Source organism: Bos grunniens, chromosome 16 (assembly GCF_055505025.1).
Source record: "Bos grunniens cultivar Pamir isolate PY7600 chromosome 16, Bosgru_T2T1.0, whole genome shotgun sequence".
NCBI classification, from domain to species: Eukaryota; Metazoa; Chordata; class Mammalia; order Artiodactyla; family Bovidae; genus Bos; species Bos grunniens.
In genome coordinates this window covers 42,128,107-42,150,521 of record NC_141180.1, presented here as the reverse complement: position 1 = coordinate 42,150,521, position 22,415 = coordinate 42,128,107, and the positions used below count along the sequence as shown (strand labels likewise).

At 40.5% G+C, this 22,415-nt stretch overlaps 1 long non-coding RNA gene across 2 annotated transcripts in view; it reads right to left on the bottom strand.

Annotated features, from left to right (window-relative positions):
* Window positions 1-22,160, bottom strand: part of LOC147356703 (uncharacterized) — a 61,480-nt gene extending 39,320 nt beyond the window's left edge. Inside the window, exon 1 of one of the 2 annotated variants that reach the window (XR_015143498.1) lies at window positions 21,259-22,160. This is a non-coding gene — a long non-coding RNA (uncharacterized LOC147356703). The remainder of the gene's footprint in view (window positions 1-21,258) is intronic. The other variant, XR_015143497.1, reaches the window with a different exon arrangement.
* Window positions 22,161-22,415: the final 255 nt, after the last annotated feature.

Genomic DNA, 22,415 nt, shown 5'->3' with positions numbered 1-22,415 from the left:
TTAAAGAAATAATACAACCTCCCCTCCCTCAACTGAAGACCCAGTGGAAAAGCCCATTCATTTCATTCAGCATAATGAATGAAAAAAGCATGGTGGAGTTGTTTTAGACATGTGAGTTTTGAGCTGCTGTTACAAATAACAATGAAAATATATCACATAAATAGTTCAATATAGGAACCCAGAGCTTAGGGGAGAAATCAAGTTTAGAGATACAAATAGGAATCCATTAGCTTGTTAAAAAACAAGTATTTGAAGCCAAAATATTGAATAAAATAACCTACAGAGAGTTAAATAGAAAAGGAGAAACAGAAAAGAGAGAAGGGAAGAGACTAGGGCTCAGAGCAAAGCCCTGCAGAGGAGATAAATACAATGTCTCAGAGAATCAGAGAAAAGACTACTTCAGAAGCTTAGCAAAATCAACTGTATCAAAAGCAACCACGATGGAGGGAAATAGAGGAGATTTAATTGTTGTATTTACTGATTGGAGAGCACTAGTCATCTTAGTAAGAACTGCACATCTTTTAGAAGTATTAATTTTTTCAAAAATTATAGTTGGAGTATGGTGGGATAATGGAGAAGTGGAGATGCCCAGGAGGTAGGTGGATATTCAAGTTTGAAGCCCCCGAAAGACAATGGGTTCTCATTCAAAGAAAAGCACTGGATAATATAGAACACTGCGTTTCTGTAATAAATTCAGGAGGAGCATTTCTTATAACGCTGTTGTATTAGTTGATGGCATAAGTCACTAAAAGTAATTTTAGGAGGGACCAAAATAGCCAAGTATGAGTAAGAGGCACCGGATAGTCTGGAAGGACTACCTAACCTTTAGAAATCTTCCTTGAACATTATTTTCCTCTCAAATGAGCTTTTGCCAAGGGTTTAGCTCCTTACAGATATGTGGCAAATTAAGGGAGTAACTCTCTGACAATCAACTCTGCCAGTATATACAGAAACATTTACACAACTCTGAGAATTCAGTCCTCTATACCTGCATTAACTATAGCCCAAAAAAACCTTCTTGCTCATATTACCAATTGCCCAACTGGTAAAAAGAGGAAAAGAAAATTTCAATGAAATGTTTTTATTTTAAATTTAGCAGTGCATTTTGCAGTGAACACTTCAAGATATTACAGTTGTAATATGTAATCCTGGGTAATTAAATGAATTAATCTGTTCATTTCATATGAATTAACAGTAGAACATACTTCCTGAAAATGATATATACAGTGATATACAAAATAGGTGTAGCTCCTGCCCTTTTAGAGCTTACATTCAAGTGGAGAGATAGAAATTAAACAAATCATAAGTAAATATGTGACTATAGACTGAAAGAAGTTTTGAAGGAGCAGTCTAATAAAAGGAAAATGACAGAGTGACCTAATTTAAACTGTGAAGGAATGTTATCAGGAAAGCTATCTAAGGAAGTGACATTTAAACTAAAATGTAAAGGATTAGTAATAACTTTCCAGCTAAAGACTGGAGGATTAAGGACATCTCAGGCAAAGGCCAGCAGGCAGGAAGTCCTTGAGGTAGAAGATGGTATAGTGCTGCTGGAAATCAGTAAGCAAGGTAATTGGCCAGGAGGTAAAACCAAACAAACCAAACAAAGCAAGACCTTACAGGTCATTTGAAGGATATTTGCTTTTACCTAGGTAAGTGTTCAGAGAAGGCGATGGCACCCCACTCCAGTACTCTTGCCTGGAAAATCCCATGGACGGAGGAGCCAGGTAGGCTGCAGTCCATGGGGGTTGCTAAGACTCGGACACGGCTGAGCGACTTCACTTTCACTTTTCACTTTCATGCATTGGAGAAGGAAATGGCAACCCATTCCGGTGTTCTTGCCTGGAGAATCCCAGGGACGGCGGAGCCTGGTGGGCTGCCATCTATGGGGTCACACAGAGTTGGACATGACTGACCCGACTCAGCAGCAGCAGCAGCAGGTAAGTGGTATAAACAAAAGTACTACTGGACTTCCTTGATGGTGCAGTGGATAAGAATCCACCTGCCAATGCAGGGGGCACGGGTCTGAGAAGATTCCACATGCTGCAGAGCAACTAAGCCCATGTGCCACAACTACCGAGCCTGCCTGCTACAACTACTGAAGCCCGCATGCCTACAGCCTGTGTGCTGCAATAAGAGAAGCTACCACAATGAGAAGCCCATGCACGGCAATGAAGAGTAGCTGTGGCTCACCACAACTAGAGAAAGCCCTCTCAAAGCAATGAAGACCCAGCACAGCCAAAAATAAATAAATAAATAAAATTTTGTTTAATACTCGAAAGTTTCTAACTTTTCCAACTAAGGTCCATCTAGTCAAAGCTATGGTTTTTCCAGTAGTCATGTGACAGCTGGACCAAAAAGAAGGTTGAGTGCTAAAGAATTGATGCTTTTGAACTGTGGTGTTCAACTGTGGTGAGAAGACTCTTGAGAGTCCCTTGGACAGCAAGGAGATTAAACCAGTCAATCCTAAAGGAAATGAACCCTAATATTCATTGGAAGGACTGATGCTGAAGTTGAAGCTCCAATACTTTGGTCATCTGATGCGAAGAGCCAACTCACTGGAAAAGACCCTGATGCTGGGAAAGACTGAAGGGAGGAGAAGGGGATGACAGAGGATGAGCTGGTTGGATGGCATCACCGACTCGATGGACATGAGTTTGAGCAAGCTCCAGGAGATGGTGAAGGACAGGGAAGCCTGGTGTGCTGCAGTCCATGGAGTCACAAAGAGCTGGACACGACTTAGCAACTAAACAATGAACAACAGATGTATTAAGGTATAATTGAGACACCATACATACAATTAATCCATTGTGAGCATAGAGTTTGGTGAGTTTTATTATACAGTTGTGCAACCATTACTGCAATCATCCAAAAGTTCAGTTGTGCCCATTTGCACCCATTCATTCCCACCCTTACCTGAGGCCATTACTAATCTGATGCTGTTACTGAACCTAACTCATGCACAGCAAAACCAATCTACTGATGCTGGATCATGGTGAAGGAAAGCACAGTGTTAAGGCAGGGGACCGAGTAAGGAGAACAGGCAGTTCATGCTCAAAAGACCCAAACTCCCGAGAGGCTTTCAGGGAGGGGTTTCTAAAGGCAACACTGGGGTTGAGGGTGGTAGGGTACAGGATCACCTTATGGGTTTCTGATTGGCTGGTGGTGAAGTAACAGGGTGATGTTTCAGAAATCTTAATCATTTACCTTCTGGTTGCAACCAGTCTGGGGTCTACCTGCTTTATCTTCTACCTGCTTAAGTTTCTGTAGAACAACTCAAAGACATGTGTCAGGTTGTTATGTATATCTCCTGAGGAAAAACTAGACTCTGCTGTATCTCTAAACTATTGTTTAAACTATCATTACTTTTCTTGCTTGACTGCTTTTCCTTTGTTTTTACATTCACTCATTTCTCTAAATAGTAACTGTTCTAAAGAGAATGCTCTTTGGAACTCAGGGAAGGCCTAAGAGACTAAAGCCTTTTTCTACAAATAAGAAATGGGGGACACAGAGGGGCTTTTGTACCCAGGAGGGCCCCAAAGGATCCTGTTCAGCTTCAGTGACTGTCTCCATAGTTTTCTCTTTTCTAGATTTATTAAATAGAATCATATGATATGTAGACTTTTGTGTCTGGCTTATTTCATCTAGCACAGTATTTGAGATTCAGAGATGTCATTGTAGTTTGTTCCTTTTTATTGCTGAGTAGCATTCAAATGTGTGCATAAAACAGGTTTATCAATTCACAGTCAATGGACATTTGGATTATCTGCAGGCGGTGTCATTTATGAATAAGAATGCTGTGAAAATTCATTAATCTTGGTCTCATAATATGTTTTATTTCTCTGAAGTAGAGAAGTAGAACTGCATGGTCCTATGGCAAGTTTCTGTTCAACTATTTTAAGAAACTGCCAAGTGGCTGCATGATTTTCCATTCCCATCAGAAATACATGTGACTTTCAGTTTCTCTGTATCTTCATCAACACTTGCTATTGTTTGATGAAATAAAGTTCATATTTTATAGCAAGATAAGAAAAATTGAAACGTAAAATTTTTCTTTGCTGTTTCAACCACCTTCCTCCCGTTTCACAGGTATCATGCCTCTGCATTAAAAAGACCTCCTTAGGAGATAACATCCCTTCTTAATCTCATCATGGGTCACAACCACTTAGGAGATAATCTTCCTTGATCTTAAGAGGCCACAGTGTCCCATGACCCACTACTTTGTACCTGTAGATCCAGACTGTGTAATCTGTCAAGAATATATCCTTTAAGGTACAGCCCTCTATCTCAAAAACCTATATAACTGTGCTTTGACCTTTAATGGGCAGAACAGTCCTCAGCTTTGTGAAAGACTTCTTCTTGGGTTATGATTCTCAATTTGGTTAGAATAAATTTTCCATTTCTTTCTTAAATTGACTGATTAATTTTTTGTGGACAGTCTGACTTTTTTAATCTTACTCATTCTAGTGGATGTGTAATAGTATTAATATTATTTGTGGTTTTAATTTGTGTTTCCCTAATGAATAACAATGTTTAATATCGTATTTATTTTCAGTGTAACTGTAGTTGATTTAAAATATCGTGTAAGTTTCAGGCGTACAGCTTCAGATTCTTTTCCATTATTGGTTATCACAAGATACTGAGTACAGTTTCCTGTGCTTTACAGTAAACCCTTGCTGTTTTTCTGTTTTATATATAGTACTGTGTATCAGTGAATCCCATACTCCTAACTTATCCTTCCCCCTTTCCTTTTCCCTGTGGTAACCATAAATTTCTTTTCTATGTCTGTGAATCTGCTTCTGTTCTGTAAATTTGTGTATTTTTAGATTCCACATGTAAGCAGTATAGTATTTGTCTAACATTTCATTTTCTTTAGCCATTCTTCTGTCAATAGGTCGGCTTTGACAGGTTGCTTCCATATCTTGGCTATTGTGAATAGTGCTGTTATGAACACTGGGGTGTGTGTTTCATTTTTAATTATAGTTTTGTCTGGATATATGCCCAGGAGTGGGAATGCTGGATCATAGTAAAGTTCAAGAAAGTCACTTCAGTCATGTTGAACTCTGTGCAATCCCAAGGACTGTAGCCCACCAGGTTTCTCTGTCCATGGGATTCTCCAGACAAGAATACTGGAGTGGATTTCCATCCCCCTCTCCAGGGGATTTTCCCAACCCAGGGATCAAACCCAGGTCTCCTGCACTGTGGGCAGATTCTTTACCATCTTGGCAACTTAGCTTTCTTAGCTTTCTGAGGAAACTTCATACTGTTTTCCATAGTGGCTATACCAATTTACACTTTTACCAATAGTACAGGAGAGCTCCCTTTTCTCCACACACTCTCCAGCATTTGTTATTTGTAGACTTTTTAATAATGGCCAATCTGATGGGTGTGAGGTGATATCTCATTGTGTTTTTTTTTTTTTTTTCTCCAAATTTACTTATTTGTTTTATTTCTGGTTGTGCTGGGTCTTTGTTGCTGCATAGGCTTTTCTCTAGTTGTGCTGAGTGGAGGCTGCTCTTTAGTTTTCGGTGCTCAGGCCTCTCATTGCAGTGGCTTCTCTTGTTGGGGAGCATGGGCTCTAGGGCATGAGGGCTTCAGCAGTTGGAGCCAGGCTCCAGGGCAGAGGTTTAACAGTTGGGGCACATGGGCTTAGTTGCTCTGCAGCATGTAAGATCTTCCTTGATCAGGGATGGAACCCATGTTCTCCTGCACTGGCAGGCAGATTCTTTACCAGAGCCACCAGGGAAGCCCTCACTGTAGTTTAGATTTGCATTCCTCTGTTAGCGATGTTGAGCACCTTTTCATGTGCATGTTGGTCACTAGATAAATTTTTTATAATAGGGAAGAACAAGTCTGACTCCATATTGGATGTTTCCTTTACCTTGACCACTATACTCTACTGCCTTTACTGCAAGCTAGTCACAAAAGGAAGATTGCCTATAGCTTAAAACATACATTAAGATCCATCTCTGGGAACCCTGCCGCCATGTCTGAGGGTTACACTAAAACACCTTTGCTTAGCTCACAAAAAACATCCTGACCAGGTCCACCTGTAAACAGCTGCAGGAAAGACTAGCACATCTCCTCTGGAATATGGTCAGAACCAGGAAATATCTGCAGCAGCTTACTGCTTTTTCACTTTACTTCCTCACCCCTCCACCCATCTATGTACTGTAAAAGAAACTAGCATCAAAACACAGACAGGATGGTTCTGATCGGCATTAGTCTGCTATAAAAATATTGGTCTGCTGGCTTTCCCAATGAAGTTGTTATTCCTTGCCCCAACATTTCACCTCTCCATTGACTGGCCTGCCATGTGTTGAGCAGTACCAGCCTGAACTCCATAATGTTTTGAAGATACAATTCATAGGACGTGGTGATGCATTAGATAATCAGAAGGAGCGGGTATTTTAATTCTAATTTTCTAGCATGAAAATAGATTCAACAGAGACACTATTTTCTGATACAAAGGAGACACAATAAAAATAAGATTTGAGAGCAGGAAATCAGGAGTTGAATTTAAGTACTTTTGAGATGTTTGTGAACTTTCACAAGGTTCATAAAAATTATTTAAATTGTTATGAAAAATAATTTTCAAAGGTAGATTCTTAAAAGCAGAATTGCTGGACCAACAGATAAAGCTGATAGATACCACCAAATTCTTTTCAGGGTCCTGTTCCTTAAACCCTTGCTAAATCTAGATGTATCAATTTTTTTTTAATTGGCTCCTTTATATAATGTCTATATCCTATAATTTGGAAATTAACATGAAAAACCAAATTTTTATTCAAATTTCCATGATTCTTGATTGAAAAACTGCAATATTATGATTTTTAAGAAATATATATTTGGTCTCTCATGGAGGAAGAAATTTTTCTCTCCCCTTCTAGGTTCTTTTTGGCTGGTCTAAAAATTAAATTGACATGAAACACATTAACAGGAGAAAACCAAACAAAAGTTGAATACTATATATATATGAGGTAGACTCAAAAAAACTGAGTAACTTGCCAAAATGGCTGAAACTCTCACCTTAAAGAACATCCTCAGTCAAAGACAAAAGTGGGTGTTGGGGGTGATGACTTGAGATCTCAAAGGGGAGGAAGACAATTGGAATGGAGATGAAAACATAGAAGAATTTAACAAACTTTGCTAGATTTGTTAGCAAAAACTCAACACTTAGTTCATACCATAGTTGTCTATGGATAGCTTTCTTGAAAGAGGCCCTCTGTCTAAATTCTTGGGGTTGGGGTGTTGTTTTTGTTGTTCAGTTGCTAAATCATGTCTGACTCTTTTGCAACCCCATGGACTGTAGCCTACCAGGCTCCTCTGTCCATAGGATTTCCCAGGCAAGAAAAGTGGAGTGGATTGCCATTTTCTTCTCCAGGGGATCTTCCCGATCCAGGAATCAAACCGGCATTTCCTGCATTGCAGGTGGATTCTTTTACCACTGAGACACCAGGGAAGCCCCTATCTAAATTCTTTAGACAGAGGAAAGGTCAAAATTTCTTCCTCAATCTTCTCAGTCTTGATTGTTTTCAGTTTGAAATAATCTTCATGTCAAGGAGACATTTTGTGGTGGCAGATTTTGCCCCTCTACAGGTCACTCAGATGACCAAAATATATTTCTCTTATAGTATATTTGGTTTTCATCCATGGATCCTGACTCACAGCTGTCATAACTGTTAGAGTTTCCTCAACAGTAATAGCATTGGCAGCAACTTTTATCATAATATTTGGTCTCCTGTTCTCAGTTCCTAAAACCACTTCAGACATAGAGTGAAATGGTGTCTCATTACTCATAACAAGACCTTTTTCACCATAATTGGGTTTATGTTAATGATGCTATTACCTTAAAACTGGGTTCACATCTTGGTGGGTATCAAGTCAAAAGACACAACTAAGCAGGGTAGGGAGTCCCTGGAGAAAGAGAATCAGGCATGGCTTACTTGACATAAGAGAAGCCCTTTTTGGCCTTAAGCCATTTTGTGGTCTAAGATGGGCCACAACGCTTGCCCTTAAACAGGTCTCATTAACTAATGACCTCAGTTCAGTTCAGTTCAGTCACTCAGTTGTGTCCAATTCTTATGACTCCATGGACTGCAGCACGCCAGGCTTCCCTGTCCATCATCAACTCCCAGAGCTTGCTCAAACTCATGTCCATCGAGTCAGTGATGCCATCCAACCAACTCATCCTCTGTTGTCCCTGTCTCCTCCCACCTTCAATCTTTCCCAGCAAAGGGTCTTTTCCAGCGAGTTGGTTCTTTGCATCAGGTGGCCAAAGTATTGGAATTTCAGCTTCAGCATCAGTCCTTCCAGTGAATATTCAGGACTGAATTCTTTAGGATTGACTGGTTTGATCTTCTTGCAGTCCAAGGTACTCTCAAGAGTCTTCTCACCACAGTTGAACACCACAGTTGAAAAGCATCATTCTTTGGCACTCAGCTTTCTTTATAGACCAACTCTCATATCCATACATGACTACTGGAAAAGCCACAGCTTTGACTAGATGGACCTTTGTCAGCAAAGTAATGTCTCTGCTTTTTAATATGCTGTCTAAGTTGGTTATAGTTTTTCTTCCAAGGAACAAGCGTCTTTTAATTTCATGGCTGTAGTCACCATCTGCAGTGATTTTGGAGCTCAAGAAAATAAAGTCTGTCACTGTTTCCATTGTTTCCCCAACTATTTGCCATGAAGTGATGTGACAAGATGCCATGATCTTCGTTTTTTGAATGTTGAGTTTTAAGACAGTTTTTTCCACTCTCCTAGTTCACTTTCATCAAGAGGCTCTTTAGTTCCTCTTCACTTTCTGCCACAAGGGTGGTGTCATCTGCATATTGAGGTTATTGATATTTCTCCCAGCAATCTTGATCCCAGCTTGTGCTTCATCCAGCCCAGCATTTCGCATGATGTACTCTGCATATAAGTTAAATAGAGGGTGACAATATACAGCCTTGACATACTCCTTTCCCAACTTGGAACTAATGATCTTAGGGGAATGAAAGAATGAAGAAACAAAACTGTTTCTTCTCTTCAGACAAAAGAAGTAACAACAGCAAAGATAATATATCTGTGTTGTTCCAAAGGTAAAGATTAGCCTGAAGTGCTCAACCTACAGATCAACTGGAACCTATGGGGTGATGATGTTGACACTTTCTGACTCTAATGACTTGAGTCAACAAAAGCTTGGACTCTGTGAACCTTTGCTCGGATTCTATTCTGAATTCTCCACTGCTCAAGCCCCTTCATGAATATGCATGTACCATTAATTTAAAACTTCCCTAGTTCCGCTGTCAGGGAGACACTGCTTTGCGAAAGATGCCCAGTGTTGTCTTTATTTGCTGCAAGCAATAATAAATCCTTCTTTCTTTCAATCTCTGGCTTGGTTTTGTCTTTTGACACCCACCAAGAGTCAAACCCTGGAGAAGGCAATGGCACCCCACTCCAATACTCTTGCCTGGAAAATCCCATGGATGGAGGAGCCTGGTAGGTGGCAGTCCATGGGGTCGCACAGAGTCGGACATGACTGAGTGACTTCACTTTCACTTTTCACTTTCATGCATTGGAGAAGGAAATGGAAACCCACTCCAGTGTGCTTGCCTGGAGAATCCCAGGGACGGGGAAGACTGGTGGGCTGCTGTCTATGGGGTCGCACAGAGTCAAACATGACTGAAGTGACTTAGCAGCAGCTTAGCAAGAGTCAAACCCAGTTTTGGGTAACACAACCAAACCAAGGGGAAGGAGAAGGAAGGATGTATTACTTGCAGTAAGTAAGAGAACACCAAGAATATTTCTGAAAGCGATGTCTGCTTTTTTTTCTTTTTCCTACCATATTCCAGTAGTAATAGACATCTATTTCATATCTCAGGATGTTCCAGATACTCACTGCAAACTCCAAAAGATAACAGTAGGGGGGTTTCCCTGGTGGCTCAGTGGTAAAGAAGCCACCTGCCGATGCAGAAGGCATGGGTTCGATCTTGATCTCGGAAGACTCCACATGCCTCAGAGCAATGAAGCCCATGCACCATAACTATTAAGCTTGTGCTCTGGAGCCCAGGAGCTGCAGCTACTGAAGCCCACACACCCTACAGCCCATGCGCCCCAACAAGAGAAGCCAACACAATGAGAAGCCCGTGCACTGCAACTTACTTTTTTTAATGTTAGAACATTTTAAAATGTTAACATTAAAAAAAAAAAAAAAAAAGATTAGTAGGACTTATCACTCCCACCTCCCAACTGGCTGAGGTGGACTTTAGGATTTTTAATAATTAGGACATGGCAGAAAAAGAAAAAGAAGACACTACTTTAGGAAAGATCCGAGGTGTTCTCCTTAGTTGCTACAAGTAATAAATCCTTCCTTCTCCTCCTTTTTGACTTGGTTGTGTCTTTTGGCTTATCATCCACCAAAAGATCAAGCCAGTTTTCAGGTAACAAGATGGCATCTGGAAATCACCTGTGAATGGAGGCTAGCTGCCAAGGGAACCAACCTTGAATAGAGGAGTGGAAAGTTCAGTCCCACCCTCTAATTTCCAGGAAGAATAAGGAACTAAAGGTTGAAATAGTCACCAATGCCCAATGATGTAATCAAGCATGCCTTTGTAATAAGGCCTCCATAAAACCCAGAAAGAGGTGATTTAGAGAGCTTCCGGGTTGGTGAGCATATGGAGATTCAGGGAGAGCAGTTCACCTGGAGAGGACATGATGTTCCACACCCTTCCCACACACCTTGCCCTATGATTCTTTTCCATCTGACTGTTCCTGAGCTATATCCTTTTATATAATAAACTGATAATCTAGTAGGTAAAATGTGCCATTCTAGCAAATTAATCAAACCGAAGGAAGAGGACTATGGGCACCTCTGATATCTACAATTTATAAACAATAGGTCAGACAGGCAACAACCTGGGACTTGTGATTGGCATCTGAAGTTGGGGGCAGTCTCGTGGGACTGAGTTCTTACCTGTAGAATCTGATGCTGTCTCTGTGTAGACAGTGTCAGGTTGGATCGAATTTTACATCCAGCTGGTGTCAGAGAATTGCTAGTTGGTGCTGGTGTGAAAAAGCCCCTTTCCATACACATTGGAATTGGTCCCACACATCAGAACTGGGTGCAGAACCTTTAGCAACTTTTTAAGTAAAGAAGCCATTTGTATTTCTTCCTTTGTGGTTTCATAATTCCTATTGTTTCCTGTCTGCTTAATAATCAATGGTTATAGGAACTCTTTTATGATTATCCTCTTGCCTGTTACATATGTTGCACATATTTTTTTCTCCCAGTTTTTCTATCTTTTGTTTATGATAACTTTCATCACAAAAACATTTAATTTTACAAGAGAATCTTTGTTTATCTGTTTATTTGTAGCTTCTGGGCTTGGGGTCTTGCTTGTGCCTTTCTCTCTCCCAAATTACTAAAATAATCTTTGCTTTATTTGAGCGCATCATAGTAGAGTTTCTTAAGCTTAATCCTCTAAACAATTTGAAACTTATTTTATGATATGCTGTGAGATAAAAATAAGCTTTTTCTTTTTTTAAATAATGACTGATATTCTCAGTGGCATTTATTCAATACCTCATTATTCCCCTTTGATTTGAAATATTACCTTTAATATACCAAGTTTTCATAAATACACAAGTGAAGCCAGATTCTCTAAAGTTGATCTAAAGTTTTTTTTTTTTTTCACAATAAGAATTACAGTTATTCCTGATAATAAAATCATGGTATCAGCATATAGGTGTGCTTATCTCCTTAGCAAGCAAGGGATCATGTAACCAGCTCAAAGGGACAGGATGTTAAGACATTATGAAAGACCTACTTTAAAAGGAGGGCATATGGGCTTCCTTGGTGGCTCAACTGGTAAAGAATCCGCCTGCAGTGCGGGAGACCTGAGTTTGATCCCTGCGTTGGGAAGGTCCCCTGGAGGAGGGTAAGGCTACCCACTCCAGTATTCTGGCCTGGAGAACTCCATGGATTGCTCAGTCCATGGGGTAGCTAAGATTCAGACACGACTCAGCAACTTTCACTTTCTTTTTTCCTTCCTTCATTTGTATTTCTTTCAATACAAATCATCAGACTATATCACAATATAAACTACATCACACTACATTTTACTTCCAACTGAATTAAATATCTATTGACCTAGATTCTCCTGATGCTCTAAAAGTATAAGTTCTACATTAGCTTCAGCAGTTCTGGGGACTATATGCAGCTAAGTAGTTAAGTTCAGAATAGATTCCTGACCACAGAGACAAAGGCCAAGGAAAGATCAATAAGAGCTGCACATAATTTTATGCTATTTTTAAGAGATTTCATCACAAGGTGATACTTGAGTAAGACAATGGTCAATAATGGAAGAGCAGTGCAAAATTTTCTCCTGCTTGTCCTGTAAACTATTTACCTAAGAGGTTTCACATGGAGTTTGTCCAGAATAGACTTACTGGCAAGCATTTTAGATTTAACAACTGATGAATTAAAGGTCTATAATCTGTGAGGAATGAAGAAATGACCTTAAAAAAATGGAATAGACATTTTAAGGCCTACCAGATGGGACTTCCAAATAGGGCTAAAATACAAAGAACTGCTACAAATGAGAAACTATTATTCCACAAGGCTTGAATATCCTAGAGGAAGGAGATTTACACCACACATTTTGCTTACTTGTGGCTGTGCTGTGTGAACGTGTGATGTCAGGAAAAGACTCAGAGTTGATTTCCTGACTTGATCTTCCTGTATGGATATAACCCTAAGAAAATAAGAATGAGGATTTTTAGTTTGTCCTTCTAATGTTCTCATTCAAACAAGAGCAATTTACTAAATACCTGCTTCTCAAACTCCATGAAATCAAAATAGTATTTACTGAGCAATTTCTTTTTATGTACCAGTCAGCATCCTGTTATACATTAATTCTCACTAATATTTAGAGCAATCCTATTAAATAAGTGGGCTTCCCTGGTGGCTCAGCAGTAAAAGAAGCCACCTGCAACTCAGGAGATGCAGGTTTGATCCCTGGGTCGGAAAGATTTCCCTGGAGGAGGAAACGACAACCCACTCCAGTGTTCTTGCCTGGGAAATCCCATGGACACAGGTGCCTGGTGGGTTACAGTCCATGGGGTCACAAGAGTTGGACACAACTTAGTGACTAAACCACCACCACCATTAAATAAGTCTCATTGTCCCCCTGTTATAGAAAACTGAGGTTCAAAGAAGTTAAGTAACTTAAAACTAGTATATGGCGTGGACATGGTTCCAATCCAGTCCAGCTGATTCCAGAGTGTAAGTTCTCAACCATTGTACCATACCAGCTCAAAGGGAACAGATGGAGGACTAGGGCTATAGGTGTGAGATAAGTATGTTGTCATCCTTGTGTAGCAAGAAGACTACTAGAGAGTGGATTTTATCTGATTTCTCTAGAGAGAAATTAGAGGAAGCAATGTCGATTTTCAATAAACCAAAGTACATGAATTATCCTACAGCTATGGTGTTTAAGAAGTTGATCGTTAATAATTTAGATAACTTTTAATTTGTTGTTATTCACTTTGTGCAACAAAAGGCAGGCTCACTAAGCCAGCCTGCACTGCCAACAATTTGTCGAAAATTTTCATCCTCCTACCACAATCAAATGTTCAATTTAATTTCAAACTGTAATTAGAAAGTGTTACTTTTTAATGATTATTATTTATTGCTGGCATAGGCTCCAAATAAGTCCATTTTATGCATGTTTTCTTCTTTTGTGTTATTAAAGATAAGTGACATCTATCAAACAAAGTTGGTTTGTTATTACACAAGCAGCAATTATTAATATAAGCAGCAGGCTTTAGCCAAATCTGCTGAATAGATCAAGTCAGATTAGGTGGGTCAGAGTAGGCCACAGGGAAAATACTCAGTATCCCTGATAAAAATATAAATTAGAAGTCACAATAAGTGAAAAAAGAAGTACTTTGTTGAATGGGGCAATTTTTAAAAGACAGGATAAAATTTAGGATGCCTCATCGGCCATTTCATCTTTCAAATAAAAGGGCTAGGAAGGTTTACTCAAGGCTATGGTTTTTCCAGTGGTCATGTATGGATGTGAGAGTTGGACTGTGAAGAAAGCTGAGAGCCGAAGAATTGATGCTTTTGAACTGTGGTGTTGGAGAAGACTCAAGAGTCCCTTGGACTGCAAGGAGATCCAACCAGTCCATTCTAAAGGAGATCAGCCCTGGGTGTTCTTTGGAAGCAGTGATGCTAAAGCTGAAACTCCAATACTTTGGCCCCCTCATGCGAAGAGTTGACTCGTTAGAAAAGACTCATGCTGGGAGGGATTGGGGGCAGGAGGAAAAGGGGACGACAGAGGATGAGATGGCTGGATGGCATCACTGACTCGATGGATGTGAGTCTGAGTGAACTCTGGGAGTTGGTGATGGACAGGGAGGCCTGGTGTGCTGCGATTCATGGGGTCGCAAAGAGTCGGACATGACTCAGCGACTGAACTGAACTGAAGAGGGTAAAGGAAATAAATCAAAATGCCAAGGCAGTTCAGCTTCCATAAAGTGGCTGGATCAGTTACCCTGATTCCAAGTCACATAACTGAGCTATCAAAACTATAGGTAGGGGCGTCCTTGGTGGTCCAGTGGTTAAGATTCTGAGCTGCCAATGCAGGGGACTTGTGGGTTCAATCCCTGGTTGGGGAACTACGATCCCACATGCAATGTGGTGTGGCCAAAAGATTTTTTTAAAAAAGAAATACTGCAGGTAAATCCCACTATGCAAAGGTAAATCCCTACACCATGAGAATACCCCTTTTCCCCTAAAGAACAGTCTAAACTTGTCTAAGAGGAGGAGATTTGGACTTACACTCCTATTAATAAACTAAGACTCAGTTCAGTTCAGTTCAGTCACTCAGTTGTGTCCAACTCTTTGTGACCCCATGAATCGCAGCACACCAGGCCTCCCTGTCCAACACCAACTCCCAGAGTTCACTCAAACTCACGTCCATCGAGTCAGTGATGCCATCCAGCCATCTCATCCTCTGTCGTCCCCTTCTCCTCCTGCCCCCAATCCCTCCCAGCATCAGAGTCTTTTCCAATGAGTCAACTCTTCACATGAGGTGGCCAAAGTACTGGAGTTTCAGCTTCAGCATCAGTCCTTCCAAAGAAATCCCAGGGCTGATCTCCTTCAGAATGGACTGGTTGGATCTCCTTGCAGTCCAAGGGACTCTCAAGAGTCTTCTCCAACACCACAGTTCAAAAGCATCAATTCTTCAGCGCTCAGCTTTCTTCACAGTCCAACTCTCACATCCAAACATGACTACTGGGAAAACCGTAGCCTTGACTAGACAGACCTTTGTTGGCAAAGTAATGTCTCTGCTTTTGAATATGCTATCTAGGTTGGTCATAACTTTCCTTCCAAGGAGTAAGTGTCCTTCAATTTCATGGCTGCAGTCACCATCTGCAGCGATTTTGGAGCCCCCAAAAATAAAGTCTGACACTGTTTCCACTGTTTCCCCATCTATTTCCCATGAAGTGATGGGACCAGATGCCATGATCTTTGTTTTCTGAATGTTGAGCTTTAAGCCAACTTTTGCACTCTCCTCTTTCACTTTCATCAAGAGGCTTTTTAGTTTCTCTTCACTTTCTCCCATAAGGGTGGTGTCATCCGCATATCTGAGGTTATTGATATTTCTCCCAGCAATCTTGATTCCAGCTTGTGCTTCTTCCAGCCCAGCGTTTCTCATGATGTACTCTGCATATAAGTTAAATAAGCAGGGTGACAATATACAGTCTTGACGTACTCCTTTTCCTATTTGGAAGCAGTCTGTTGTTCCGTGTCCAGTTCTAACTGTTGCTTCCTGACCTGCATATAGGTTTCTCAAGAGGCAGGTCAGGTGGTCTGGTATTCCCATCTCTTTCAGAATTTTCCACAATTTATTGTGATCCACACAGTCAAAGGCTTTGGCATAGTCAATAAAGCAGAAATAGATGTTTTTCTGGAACTCTCTTGCTTTTTTGATGATCCAGCGGATGTTGGCAATTTGATCTCTGGTTCCTCTGCCTTTTCTAAAACCAGCTTGAACATCTGGAAGTTTATGGTTCACATATTGCTGAAGCCTGGCTTGGACTAAGACTAGTTGCAAGTAATTTCATTAATCCTTTATTTTTCTAAACCAGTTCAGTATTTGATTAAAATGTATGAAATCATGCTCATCACTTATTCTAACTAGAATTGTTTTTCATGTATCAAATATGTTAGATTGAATGATACCTTGTACTCATCTTGCTTAAGAACTATATGATTCTACAAGTATAGAGTTGTAGGAAGAATAGGCACAACATCAGTTTCTGAGTGGGAAAAAAATAACTGTCCCAGAATGATTATTCACTATGAGCTGAGAAATGCAAACAAGTGGGTGAATGTAACAATAGCACCTAAATCAAAGGAGGTTACAAGTTAAGGGCACTCTTTACTTACCAGCCCACTGTCAGAATATCATATTCAGTTCTAAAAAACACATTCTAACAATCATGCTGATAAAGTAAAATGTAACCAGTAGAGGGTGATCAGGATGGTAAGGCATCAGGATATCCAGGCTAGAGATAATACCAGGAGGAAGCTGGGGGGTTATGGAATATTTCTTTCCAGCTCCTAGAAAGATTGTTCCTCCCACAGCCTTACCACTAGAACCATCTAGGAATCCAAACCAGAGCAAGAGGTTATAAATGAACTGATAGAGCTCACCTTCTCCCTAGAGTTCACCTGGACAAATGTCCACATGCCTCACCTCTCTGTTTACCTTAGTCACCCACAAAAGCCCAAGCTTCCAGATCATCCATCATCATTGGGTCTTCTCATAGGACACTGTACATACCTGACTGACCCAATTTTCTTGAGGCTCCCAAACCATTCCGTCCTATGGAACTCCCATCAAACTCCTTTTTCTCAAATAATTCTCTGAGTGTGCCCTACTCCATGCTTCCCAGTAGCCTCTGTGAATATACTGCTGCCTCTGCATCCTTTCCGAATGAATATTTTTTCCCACATTCAACATATCACAATGTCTGGAGATGGTATAAATATCCTTGTTCTTCATTCTCATGTACAAACCAATTCCCCTCCCTGTGCCAACAAAAATTCAGCTCTTTAAAGAGCACAGTTAGACTCCAGAGTCTATTAACTCTTTATTTTCCAACCATCCATCAACTTCCCATCTCCCACCCTCGTTCTCTGCAGATCGGAAGCCTTGGATTTTCTATGTTCCTTTTTAGCACAACTGTTGTCATCACTCTTGGTTGATTCCACAACCAAGCCAAGAGCCAACCAATTTACATTCCTACCAACAGTATAGGAAGTTTCCCTTTTCTCCACCTCCTTTTCAGCATTTATTTTCTGTGAACTTTTTACATACCACACATACATGGCCTTTCTGACCAATGTGAAGTGATACTTCACTGTAGTTTTTCTCTAGTAATTAGTGATATTGAGCATCTTTTCATATGGCCACTGGCCATCTAAATACAGCGTTTTTAAAAAGATCAATTTAGTTGTTGTGTTAAGTAAAGCCAGTAAAGTGTGGGATGGAGAGTCAACAATGGATAGAAACAGGAGCAGAGAGATGAGTTAGGATATGTCAACTTAAAAAATATTCACAACCTAAAAGTTGAGTTTTGTTTTATTCGGAGGGAATTTTTAGGACTTCAGGCATGAGAGACAGCATCTCAAGTAACTGTGAGAGAACTGCTCCAAGGAGGCAAGGGGAGGAATCAGGTTACATAGAAGTTTTGCAAGAACAGGTAGTCTGAACATCAAAAGATCTGTTGTTGTTGTGTTGCTATTGTCCTTCAGTTGCTAAATTGAGTCCAACTCTTTTGCAACAAAGGTTCCTCTGTCTTCCACTATTTCCTGGAGTTTGCTCAAATTTATGTCTTATTGAGTCAATGATGTTTTCTAACCATCATATCCTCTGCCACCTCCTTCTCCTTTCCCAAAGATTATTGTTACTTAAAGAAAACCAGATATCTCAAGTTAAGGAATTTATTAGCACTTTTCTATGTATGGAAGGATGCAAGAGCCTGGGCTCACTGAAATCATTCCTTTCATATGAACCTCAGCTATCTGGGGTCAGTATCCTGTGTTTTCATATCCTGAACTTCCTTTCCTCGGGGCTCACCATAGAGAGTGGTTGTAGTCTGGTGGCTGTTAGACAGCAGGTATTCTCCTTCTTGAGTTCCCTTAGGGCTCACCAGCTCACATTGGAGGGCTGCAATCGCTGATAATGGTGACATCCTTGCTTACTGATATGGAGGAAATATTCCATTTCTCATTACTGACTCAGTGGACACGAATTAGACCAAACTCTGGGAGATAGTGGAGGACAGAGGAGCCTGATCTGCTGCAGTCCATGAGGTCACAAAGAGTCTGACGTGACTTAGCAACTGAACAACACAATTCCATTTCCCAGATGCCACTGCAGAAGGGAAATGATAATAATTAGGACCAAAGTCACAGCCCAGTAGAAGGAAGAGAGTCTCTGATTTTGGATATATTTTGAAGGCACTTGATGATGTGTAGTATGAAAGAAGGAAAAGAATACAGGATGATTCCAATATTGTTGACCATGATAACTAGAATAGAAATACCACTCCTTAAACATTCAAGGGAAATGGTATGGACCTACCAGAAGCAGAAGATATTAAGAAGAGGTGGCAAGAATACACAGAAGAAATATACAAAAAAGGTCTTCGTGACCCAGATAACCACGATGATGTGATCACTCACTTAGAGTCAGACATCCTGGAATACAAAGTGGGCTTTAGGAAGTATCACTATGAATGAAGCTAGTGGAGGTGATGGAATTCCAGTTGAGCTATTTCAAATCCTGAAAGATGATGCTGTGAAAGTGCTGCACTCAATATGCCAGCAAATTTGGAAAACTCAGCGATGGCCACAGGACTGGAAAAGGTCAGTTTTCATTCCAATCCCAAAGAAAGGCAATGCTAAATAATGTTCAGACTACTGCACAATTGCACTCATCTCACATGATAGCAAAGTAATGCTCAAAATTCTCCAAGCCAGGCTTCAACAGTAAGTTAAATGTAAACTTGGAGATATACAAGCTGGATTTAGAAAAGCCAGAGGAACCAGAGATCAAATTGTCAACATCTGTTGGATCATAGAAAAAGCAAGAGAGTTCCAGAAAAACATCTACTTCTGCTTTATTGATTATGCCAAAGCCTTTGACTGTGTAGATCACAACAAACTGTGGAAAATTCTGAAAGAGATGGGAATACCAGACCACCTGCCCTGCCCCCTGAGAAATCTGTATGCAGGTCAAGAAGCAACAGTTAGAACTGGAAATGGAACAGACTAGTTCCAAATTGTGAAAGGAGTATGTCAAGGCTATATATTGTCACTCTGCTTATTTAACTTAAATGCAGAGTACATCATGCGAGATGCCAGGCTGGATGAAGCACAGCTGTAATCAAGATTGCCAGAAGAAATATCAATAACCTCACGTACAGAGATGACAACATTCTTATGGCAAAAAGTGAAGAGGAACTGAAGAGCCTCTTGATGAAAGTGAAAGAGAAGAATGAAAAGCTGTATTAAAACTCAACATTCAAACAACTAACATCATGACATCCGGTCCCACCACTTCATGGCAAACAGATGGGGAAACAATGGAAACAGTAAGAGACTTTATTTTGCGGGGCTCCAAAATCACTGCAGATGGTGACTGCAGCCATGAAATTAAAAGATGCTTGCTCCTTGGAAGAAAAGCTATGACCAACCTAGACAGCATATTAAAACACAGAGACATTACTTTGCCAACAAAGGTCCATCTAGTCAAAGCTATGGTTTTTTCAGTCACGTATGGATGTGAGAGTTGAGACTATAAAGAAAGCTGAATGCCAAAGAATTGATGCTTTTGAACTGTGGTGTTGGAAAAGACTCTTGAGAGTCCCCTGGACTGCAAGGAAATCCAACCAGTCAATCTTAAAGGAAATCAGTCCTGAATATTCACTGGAAGGACTGATGCTGAAACTGAAACTCCAATACTTTGGCCACCTGATGCGAAGAACAGACTCATCAGAAAAGACTCTGATGCTGGGAAAGATTGAAGGCAGGAGGAGAAGGGGATGATAGAGGATTAATGGTTGGATGGCATTACCAATTTAGTGGACATGAGTTTGAGAAAGCTCTGGATGTTGGTGATGGACAGGGAAGCCTGGCATGCTGCAGTCCGTGGGGTTGCAGAATTGGACACAACTGGGTGACTGAACTGAACTGAAACATTCAAGTGCATGGTCTCAACTTTGCCACTAATCTAAATAATTTTAGACAAACTATTGCCCTTCCCTGATCCTCACTCTTATTATTTGTACAATGAGAAATTTAAACTAAATTAGAAGTCCTCCTACTGTGTTTGGTGCATGCACCTCAGTAGGCTGTTCAGGAGATGGAAAGAAAGTCAGGCAAACTGAATTGCGGGCTTTGTATATTAAGGGTCTATTTAAGGTCTTATTTGAAACAGGAATCTGGGGAGTTCCCTAGCAGTCCAGTGGTCAGGACTCCATGTTCTCACTGTAGAGGCCCCAGTTCAATCCATGATCGGGGAACTAAGATCCCACAAGCTGCATGGCAAACTAAATAAAAACAGAAATCCACTAATAAACTTTTTAAAATCTTTTTAATTTGGGAGGTAATTAGGTCATGATGATGGTGCCCTCATAATGGGATTAATGCCTTTATAAAAAGAGATTCTTCTCTCTCTCCCTCTTGTTCTTCCCCTTCTTCCCCTCCCCCTCTCTGATACAAGAAGATGGTGGTCTCCAAACCAGAAAGAGAGTCATCATCAGATCACCAACAGGTGTCTTTCTCTTGGACTTCCCAACCTCCAAAGCTGTGAGAAGTAAATGTTGCATAAACTTTCCAAACTACAGTAATATTTTATAGCAGCCCAAGCTAAGATAATCATTTTACCTAGGTGACATAAAACTCCTTTCATTCCAGCTCTAAAGTTATGTCAAGAAGTTAAAAGTAAAAAAAAAATTAAAAAAAAAAAGAAGTTAAAAGTGTTGATTTGTACAAGTGGCATTAGTCCAACTCTACCACCTCACAGCAACAGCCAGCAGAAAGACTGAGTGGGTTTTGTTGTGACCATAATCACTATCAGTATAGTAGTGGTCACTGACTAAGGAACCTTTGTATGTGCCTAGTAGGAGAAAACCCAGACTGGGATTGCTCAGACAATGCAGCACTGATTATTTCAATGGTGTTTTATTACTTACCTTTCCTTGGAATAAAGTTTTAAGTTTCAGCAGCTGATCTCCTTTTGAAGGCTCTTTCAGGTTTCAGTTTCTTTCATTCCTGACTTGAGCCTTCTGGTAGTAAAGGCTAAATTCTAAGTTATCTGAGTGACTCACCTCAGGTAACTGAGAGTGAAAGAGAAACAGGAAGTAACTATGATAAGAGCTAGAGACAATTGACTGAAAGCAAGCCAATATCTGTCCAGGACATTAATTTCTCCTAAAACTACTGGATCACTTTCTAGTCCATCCAGTATTTTAACACAACGTTTTACTCTGGCGTGGTCCATTCTTATTATGTGACTAAAGAACTTCTGACTCCTCTGTTTCTGCTGTTTCCCATAAAAGGAAATGGGGTGAGAAATGCTGAAATAGCTCCACCCAGATGGTTAAAGCAATACAGAGTTGGACAGAATTAAACTCACCTTAAAATAACTCCCTTGAACAAAATCCTGGAAGTGAGGTTGCTGGATCATATGGTAGTTGCATTTTCAATTTTTTGAGGACCCTCCATGCTGTTTTGCACAGTGGCTGCACCATTTTGCATTTTCACCAATAGTGCACAAGTGTTCCAATTTCTCCACAGCCTGGCCAACACTTGTCTTAAGCGGTTTTTGGGGTTTTGTTTTTTCTGGCTGTTTGTTTATGGGCTTTGGATAACTCAGCTTAATTTTTTAACACTTTTTATCTGTTTATTACTTTTGATTGCATTGGACCTCCATTACTGTCCATGAACTTTTCTCTAGTTTCAGTGAATGATGGCTACTGTCCCTTGTGGTGCACGGGCTTCTCATTGCATTGGCTTCTCTTGTTGCTGGAGCACAGGCTCTAGGAGCATGGGCTTCAGTAGTTGCACTTGGGCTCAGTAGCTGTGGTGCATGGGCTTAGTTGCTCCGAGGCATGTGGAACCTTCCCGGACCAGGGATCAAACTCATGTCCCCTGCATTGACAGGTGTATTCCTATCCACTGTACCATCAGGGAAGTCCTATGTGTTAGTTTTTGAGATCAGCCATTCTAACAGGTGTGAGGTGCTATCTCATTGTGGTTTTGATTGCATTTCCCAGATGATTAGAGATGCTGAGGATCTTTTCATGTAACTCTTGACAAAATCAGGATCTTGAGGAGATATTAGCACTCT